Source organism: Melanaphis sacchari, unplaced genomic scaffold (genome assembly GCF_002803265.2).
Source record: "Melanaphis sacchari strain LSU unplaced genomic scaffold, SCAv2.0 Contig28_pilon_pilon, whole genome shotgun sequence".
NCBI classification, from domain to species: Eukaryota; Metazoa; Arthropoda; class Insecta; order Hemiptera; family Aphididae; genus Melanaphis; species Melanaphis sacchari.
In genome coordinates, this window is record NW_020271162.1 from 1281696 (window position 1) to 1290916 (window position 9221).

Sequence of the window (9221 nt, forward strand, 5' to 3'; positions counted from 1 at the left end):
ATTATTATTATTATTATTATTATTATTATTATTATTATTATTATTATTATCATCATCATCATCATCGTCGTCGTCGTCGTTACACTATTGTCTCGCACAACACGCGGCCCTTTTATTAATCACATTTTTAGAGTTTTTGAAATTCTTATAATACCCACTTTACCGTGGTATAGAAACCCAAACCGCCGTGCAGTAATATTAGTTATAAAACCGAAATCATCGTCAGTGAGTCAGCACCTTTAATCGAACATCGTTTTCCGGAATATAGTTTGTAACCAACAGACTGTTAAACTTGAGCGACTTTGCTAAACTCGGTTATGTACATTTATGACATTACATTAAATTTTACTTATATGGATTTATATTATGTGATATGTTAAAAGTTGTTATTTCAACAGTGCATTATTGTTTAAGACATTAGTCTTTGTCAACACAAGCAGTGCATGACCGTTATACACATACATCGCAGATGTGGGCGGATTGGGACAAAAAGCCCCGGATTATAACATTATCTCAAAAGACTACAAAGTAGTAGCTATAATATAACGAGTGTATTGTAAGATTTATTTTCATACCTTTGTCCGTTTAACGTCAGTGACGTTTGTACATATCATATGTATAAAATATTGTAATCATGGTGCTTTAAAATCAAGCACATTGACTGTTCCTTGTAATAAAACAATAATTTCGATTTTTGATTAACGATTGAAAAAAACTGTGTAAAATTTAGATTTTTATAATTTCTTTAACAATGTTAAATTTAAAAATTTCAAAAACTTATTGCAAAATTATTGTTATCACTTATCAATTTTCCTACCTTTACGGTAAAGGTAGAAAAATTATTAGGATAAAGAATCATTAATTACTATGAGTATAATATTGTGGTCAATATAGTTTCAACGAAAACAATATTATTTTTATTGATGTCAACTTTTTTTGAAAAATATTTAATAAAACGGACTTTATGGTAAATAAATACAAATATTTAAATGTTAAAAATAATTTTAAAAAGTATTCAGAATACTTAAAAATACTCTAAAAATATTGTACTTAGAATACCATTAAAATACTTCAAAAAGTATTTAAATACAAGTATTCAAATACTTGCATTCGAATACTTTACAAGACTGCTTTTACTATACCTTAATATTTTATTTTTGTATTGTTCACTTACAACACAACACTATACTATATTTAAACAAATGAACCTGCTATAATAATGTAGAGGGAATTTACAATTTGTTAAATTTCTTGAAATGGATGAAAACGAAATGTAGATATTGTATATCTTAATGAATCTTAAGAAAAAATCTACGAGAAAAAAGACACGAGTAATAAAATTTACTTATATTAATCTGTAAAAATTAATTATATTAAGTTTAAAATTAAGCTATTATTTCTATGTTTATTGAGTTACATACCTATAATATAAAATTGTGATTTAATTTTGGATCCCAAAAGTTTTAACTATGAAAATTACTATTACTGAAAATAGTGTTACATTCATGATAAATATAAAACACTCTGTATAAAATCAAAGACACTAAGAGTTTTTGACTTTTTATTGAAAAAATGTTAATTGTTTTTGTATAACAAGTAAAAATTTATATATTTCACGTTAAAATATTACTTGGCAGTAGTAGGTATTATTTATTAGTTATTACCTACCCGTGAATAATCTTTTAGTAGTAAAAAATATATTATACTAACATTAGAGAATACTACTCATGTTGAAAAATATTGTTCGTTTTAACTTGTGAATATTTTGTTTGTTCTTGGTTATCCTCAATTTATAATATTGTAGTTGTGGAGAACCTTTTTTTTCTAAACATACTTAAAATATAACACAGGATTATATTGTTGTCATTGACTTAAAGACGTTTTCTACGAATTCAAAATATTCTCAAAGTGAAATACATTTGTATATAATAGATATAATATGCTTAATGTTTATTTGTGCACGTTTATGGACAATTAATTATTATATTTATGCCCTACAATAAAACGGGTCATTCCGGTGGAATCGATAAGCTGCTGCCAATTGTGACCTGTTGAAAGAACGTTTATTATAGTGGTTTAATCCACTTCGAATTGTATGAAAAAATAATGATAACAAAACCATTTAATTTACAGATGGAAAATACAACGTGCGACGCCCCAAGTCGGCCGGGATCTATCCAATTTACCCACCAAAACGTCAGATGACAATATCGCATTGTACCTATATAATATTATATTATACACGGTGAAACGCCCGACGCCAGTTGAAATCTCTTGTGCGCCGTTTCGTGTATAGAAGATACCTACAACTGAACTATTGTTCCTGTCGTCCCTGCGTGATTCCGAGAACTGACCTGCTATAATGGATATACCGGATCTGTATTGTTATGCATTGTACACCGTATAATTGTTATATTTTGTGGGCTATGGTGCACGCTGTGTAGTGGACAGTGACTCGACAACTTTTCTCACATCAAAAGATTCACACATTATAATAGAAGGGAGTATATACATATATTAGGTACGGCGTACATTATATGTATATCAACCTACAGGTTGTAGGTTGACTCAAGTTTATATAACGTTCCAGTGTTTATTTGAAACATACATAAAGCCGACCGAGTGCTTTATTGTTACCGTATTGAGCATAATTGAGTTTGTCTTTTAGAGTTAGTAGCTGTAACGATTTATGTATGTAGTATATTATATATATTTTAAAATGTATTATGTCAATTTTATTGCTGTAAATTATCACTATTATTATACGTATTGAGCATTTTAATTCAAAATATAAGTGTATAATGTTCTATAACGATACAAAATATGAAAAAAGCCACGGTAAAAAAAGAAAAATATCTCAACAACATAATATCTCAAAATTAATCGAATGTATAACTTGCATTTTAGACTGAATAAGCGTCAAATTAAAAAAAAAAATTGTAAAACAAAATAAAGTTTTACTTTTTCTTGATAACAAAAAAAAGAATTTACTTACACATCATTTTTTGAAAATGTTATACTAGCTAACATAATTTTTTTGACACGAATATAAATACCATTTTACAACCGATAAGTATACATACATTTAAATTATTTGGTGTAAGTTATTAGTTACAATAATTATAATTTAGAATTAATATATTTTTTTAAATTAATAATACCTACGTATATAAAGATGTTAAACCAGTAGGAACATAAAACGAAAGTTAGTATTAATTGAGCAGTTAAAGCTGGTTGCTTTATTACATATCAATTAAAAGTAATCGTTAAGATAATATTACTACTGTGCTCGAGTGTATCGAGACATAGTGAGTAGGTATATAGGTACGTCAAAAAGAATAATCGCTGAACGTAGGGGGGTTGTCGATTCGAAAATCGGTTTTTATAATCAGTGCGTGCTGTGCGGGACGTCGCACATTCTTCTCGCGATTCTGACTATATAGATACCTGTCCACGTATATATTATATTAAATAATAATAATATACAGCATAATATTTCATATATTTAATACGAAAACCCAACTGGTAGTCAGGCGACAACCGTGGGTGCCTGCAACGTCGTACAATGAACGTGCCACAATGTCTGGTTTGTTTTACGCCGCGTTGTTCCCATTTGTACAGCCTATACATAAAAGTAATATGGACAGGAGCGTATAGAAGAAGTGATGGAGACAAAGGTGGTGGAGGTGTCGGCGTGTACAGCAGTTCTGATGAATCGTACGCGGCGGCAAACGTGTTGTTTCCTGTGGGCGTTGATCACGGAAAAAAATCACCGAAAGAAAAAGAAAAAAATTGTAAGTACACCCTACCGACGACCGACTATAATGCGACACGTCATGTGGTAGGTATGCGCCTTTGGAGACATGGCACGGTGCGAAGTAAAAACAGAACCATGTGTATGTATGTGTGTGTGATCGAACAATGAACGACGACAAACACCTTGCCTTGGCCATTGTCGCGCGAGTCGTCCCAGGTGATGTGAAAATTATATGTTGTTGGCACAAAGGCCTCCGTCGTCCTTGGCTCCGCCCCCAACGATGCGAGCGACACAAAAAAAAGAGAAAAAAAAATTCGGTTCAGTTTTTATATTGTTAGACACCTGAATCTTTTGTGCCCGTCCGATTGTTGTATATTATAGGTACGTGTCAGTATATATATATATTCATATATGTGCGTTATTATTTTATTATTTTCGTGCGAGCGTGCGTGCCACACCGCGAATATAATAATAAATAATAATAATAATAATAATATATAAAAGCCCTTTTTACGATTGTCGAACTGATTGATTGCGACCAAACTACATGCACCGCGCTAGTTGAAAATAATATAATAGTATAACAATAATAATAATAATAATAATAATAGTTTTGTGTGATGTATGTTGAGGTAATTGGTGGTGAGTGGGGGTGACGGGTGAACGTGAATCAAGTCGCTGGCCGCTCACTTGTTCCGCTGACGAGTGTATTATTAATATTATTTGTTATAACTCTGGTTGAAAAAACGTCGTGAAACAAAAATATGCTCTAAAACGTTTTTTTTTGTTTGACCAGGAACAATTATTATTATTATTACTATTATTATTGTTAGAGGTGGTCCGAAATTGATCCATCAATAACTCTCTGCTATAGAATGACAACGAGGACGACGACAACGAAATATTTATAAAGCCCGGCTTATATAATATTATTATATTATCATAATAGTTCAGTCACAATCGACAACAATGCGACACCTAAAAATGGGGTCCGCTCGAACGACATTGTGTCTAATATGAATTGTATTTCGATAATGAATTCATGTACAAATGTTTGTTTTTTATAAACAACGGTACTACAACGTTGCCGAGTGCGGAATGTAATTATATTGACAATTATTAACATAATTATGTATGATGCGTTTCCCGCGCGGTTTACCGCCAGTGAGTTCATACCCTTTAAGAGGTTAGACCTTGGTAGACGAAATTAATTATGAGATTGTCATTTAGGACATTTTTTGTGCGATAAATGTCAAAAAATGTCTACAAATAATCAATGGTAAATCATTTCAATTGGTACAAAGGCGCATGCTATTTTTCAAAACTAGTCTATAATAGAAAAATAACTTGGCTATACCTTTTCATTTAAAATGATCCTCAGATACTTTTATGTAAACATAATATAGTCGTTTATTATATAAATTATGTTACTGACGTTTAATATTTTTTTATTGATAAGATCGCATTATTTATTGTTTATTACTATAGAAATCAGTACTATCAAAACTGTTGAGAAAGTAACGTTAATAATATGGCTTTAAGATTTATAACTTTTATTGGGACTAAAAATTTGTGAGTTAAATAGTACATTTTATGTGCATATTTACTAAGGGTTAATTTTACTTTAGTAATATATTATTAGGTACGACAAAATGTTGATAATTTTGGCAAATTTGTACGAGTGCTTATTTTACTAAAATCATCGTTTGAATAAATAAGAATGAATAAGTTTATGGAGAAATTATTTTATATTCTGTAATCATTACAGAATAATATAGTATAATTTATTTTTTAATTGAAAAAATATAAATAATAAAATCACAGGCAATAAACATAATTAATAACAAACTTTATATTGATATTGTATTCTTTTAATTTGGTAATATACTGACAACAATTAATATAACCAAGTCACATGCACTGATGCACATCAAGTTTTATAAATATCACTCACATACCTAGATAAAAATTATTTCGCTAGCCCAAAAGGACCATTACATTTTTGATTAAAGTAATTACACTTATCCAAACGACCTTGGCTTTTAAATGCTTTAAATGTATACGAATACTTATATTCATTAAAATATGTTACTAACTGCTCAACTAAATTACCTGTATTTAAAAGATAAATAATTAAAATAGCATTATGAATAATACGATAATATTTATTTTAGAGTATCAACGCTTTTGAAAATTATCATATTGAAATATAATATTTTGGTAACTACTTTTGGTTACATATTATGTCGTACACATTTTCTCACTAACACTATTGAACATCATATTAAAAATTGACGTACTTATCACAAAAAAAAAAAAAATAAATAAATAAATAAATAACACATAGCTAGTACCACTCGTATAATGAGTTTTCTGAATAAAACATAATATTAGTGGTTTGAATATTTTGTATGTTCTGTAAAGAATTCGGGAACATTAATTGTAATAAAATTAATAGATACTCTTATATATTGTGTTGATTAACGATTGTTACAATAAAAGCCATTAACGCATTAGCAATCGAAAAAAAGTCTATAGTTCTAATTATTATCGAACGTGTATTTGATCAAAATTATTATTATAGTTCGATGGTGACCTATTTAACCCCACCTCACACAAATGTCTCTAATTAGGAGACTCCTCACCATCGATCGGAGCAGATAGACATTTGATGATTTATTGTTAGATTTAAATTACTACTTATACAATGACGATCCCCTCCATAACGAAGTACATACGATATACACTCGAAACCTGCAGTATGTTTACCCAACTCGTATTTATAGTTAAGAGACTTTCGATTTTTTTTTTTTTTTTTTTAATTACCCTTTGTGTATCATTAACATATAGTATTGCTAGGCAAATACGTTACTGTCGTGACGAGTTTTTGTTATACACAATGTTGTCACATATTAAAATATCATATTATAAAAACGAAATTATATCGTACAGTTCATGCAATGGTTTCGTAGATTCGTCGGCGACAGTATATACGTATACTATTATCATTATCATCGACAAGCGTTATGATTACGTGCGATACTTTATTGTGGTTTTCGATGCTTTGCTGTTCCACAGTCGTAATATTCGCCTCGTAAGTGTAATGTCTACTATGTAATACAATATAATGTGCTAATTTTATATCGCTACGGAGAAGATGTTCTTAGTTATAGTAATTTATTATTTTTTTTAAATTCAGAATTATATTTTTATTTTGTTTAGATATGTATGCAATAATTGATTAGATAGCGATTTCTTATATTATATATATATAAATAAGGTAGATACAAAATTAATTAATTTTTTTTAAATTTAATCTTAAAAATTTAAAACAGTCTTCTTCTAATATCCTGTTCAGAGTTCAGAGAAATAAAATAGTGGTTGACAGCAATAGAAGTTAATCGTTAAATTACAACTAGCCTTAATTTCACTTCGATTAAAATTTAAACTTCATTGTTCTAATCATTTATTATATTCGTAAATCATTAAATGAAATATATTAATATTAAATATAAAAATGAAAATATATAAATGTATAAATATTAGCATAATGTTATTTAGTTTTATAAAAGTGTAATTTGTTTATATTTTTCTTTATTTTGATGAATTATAAAGGATTATGTTTATTTTATCGTAAATTGTAAATATTATTATAATATTATAATATATCTATGTATTATATTATTATATTATGAAATATCTGCAACTAAAAACAAAATCATTTGTTCTCGTACATGTCATATTATACATAATCGATCGCTTAAAATGTGTACTTCTCTACCCCACATAATTCCTTAACTTTAATTTTATCCAACTTTTTGAATACTTAATAAAAATTATTTATTTTAAATGATTCTAAATTAGACAAAATAAATAGAAATAAATTAATAATTAGTTTCATTTTATTTTATAAATTTATAAATTATTTACATAAAAATAATTGTTAAAATGTATTTATATTTATTTTTTAAAATCTACAGTTAACTATAATAATAACAGTAGCTACCTATGATATTTACTTATATATACAAACACTTTCTTTTTAAATAACAAATATTACTTCATCCTAATAAAAAAAAAAATGTCTACCCGATGGGACTAGATCGATTATGAGTATACTTACTCCTAGAATACGTGTTACGTAGGAACAAGGGTCCGTTAAATTACCTAAAAATATTGGTGAACAACAAGAAAACCGATAAATCAGTGCAAACCTTGCCAATCAACCGGGTAGCCAGTACCAACCCGGCCATCGTGGCCGGCCATGGAACCCCGACGGGAATGACGTTTAGGGACGTGTATTTACACGTGATGACTGATGTCCCCCGATCGTCGACGACTGACTACGGCAGTAACAACCAAGTGAAAGCGGGTGGCGACAAGAGAACTGTGAACGGTGATAAAACAGTAACCAAACATCGGGAAGACGACGCACTAGTTCAGCGTATGTGTTCGGACATTATGTCCGCGATGTACCGGAAAATCAATGAACAATCGACGGGCCTCGTAACGTCTGGCACCACCGTACACCAGAAGTCGGAGAAGCGGCTGCGGTATTCGTACCGAAAGATCTCTCCTCGTCCGGTCGGCTACTACGAGCGTAAGGATTCGAGCAGCGTCACCATCGGACCGGATGAACGTTATCACGACCCGATTTTCGCGCAAGAGTCCAGCCGTGTGGACTATCTGACCAGTTATCCATTGGCCAAGAGTTGTAATGGCGTCGGCGCAGTCGAGGAAGAATACGATGACAGATGGGACGAGGACGTGGACCAGGCGCCCAAAGTGTGGAAGCTGAACATGGCCGGAGAGCACGCCATGTTCAAGTCGGCGAAAAGTCGCGAGCAGCAGTCGGATGACGATGACGACGACCAGACTTTGTAGCGACGGCGTACTGCAGAAAGAGCCGGCACGCTATTTGGCGCACTTGCAGCTTTGGTATATATTTTTTACGTTACATATAAGTCACTATATAATAAAAATTATTAATACTACTAATACACGTGTAGTTTTCGGTATTGAGCTATAATTGCTCACGACATGAGAAAAATATGTGTATATATAAAAATATACTTATCGTTTATATAGTTATATTTTCCAAAACGTATTTTATAATATACTTGCAGTAGGTATTACATATATGTCACACTAACGGGCTTATGCGTTATAAACATATCGTATTCCGATCATAGATAATGTAATAGTGTACAGTTGAGTACATTTAATAGTTTTAGCTATAGTTATTGCGACATATATGAGTGATAGTCTGTTAACAAACAGCAAAAGTTAATAGCAATCAAAATATTTAATAGTATATTAAAAAATATAATATAGTATAATTTTTTTTTTTGCTACTACACGCCAGCACATGTAGACTGTAGGTGTTTAAGCTAGTGGTTTAAATTAATAAAGTATATTTTGTTGAGACTCTGTACCCCTATATACCTATATACAAATATGTGTA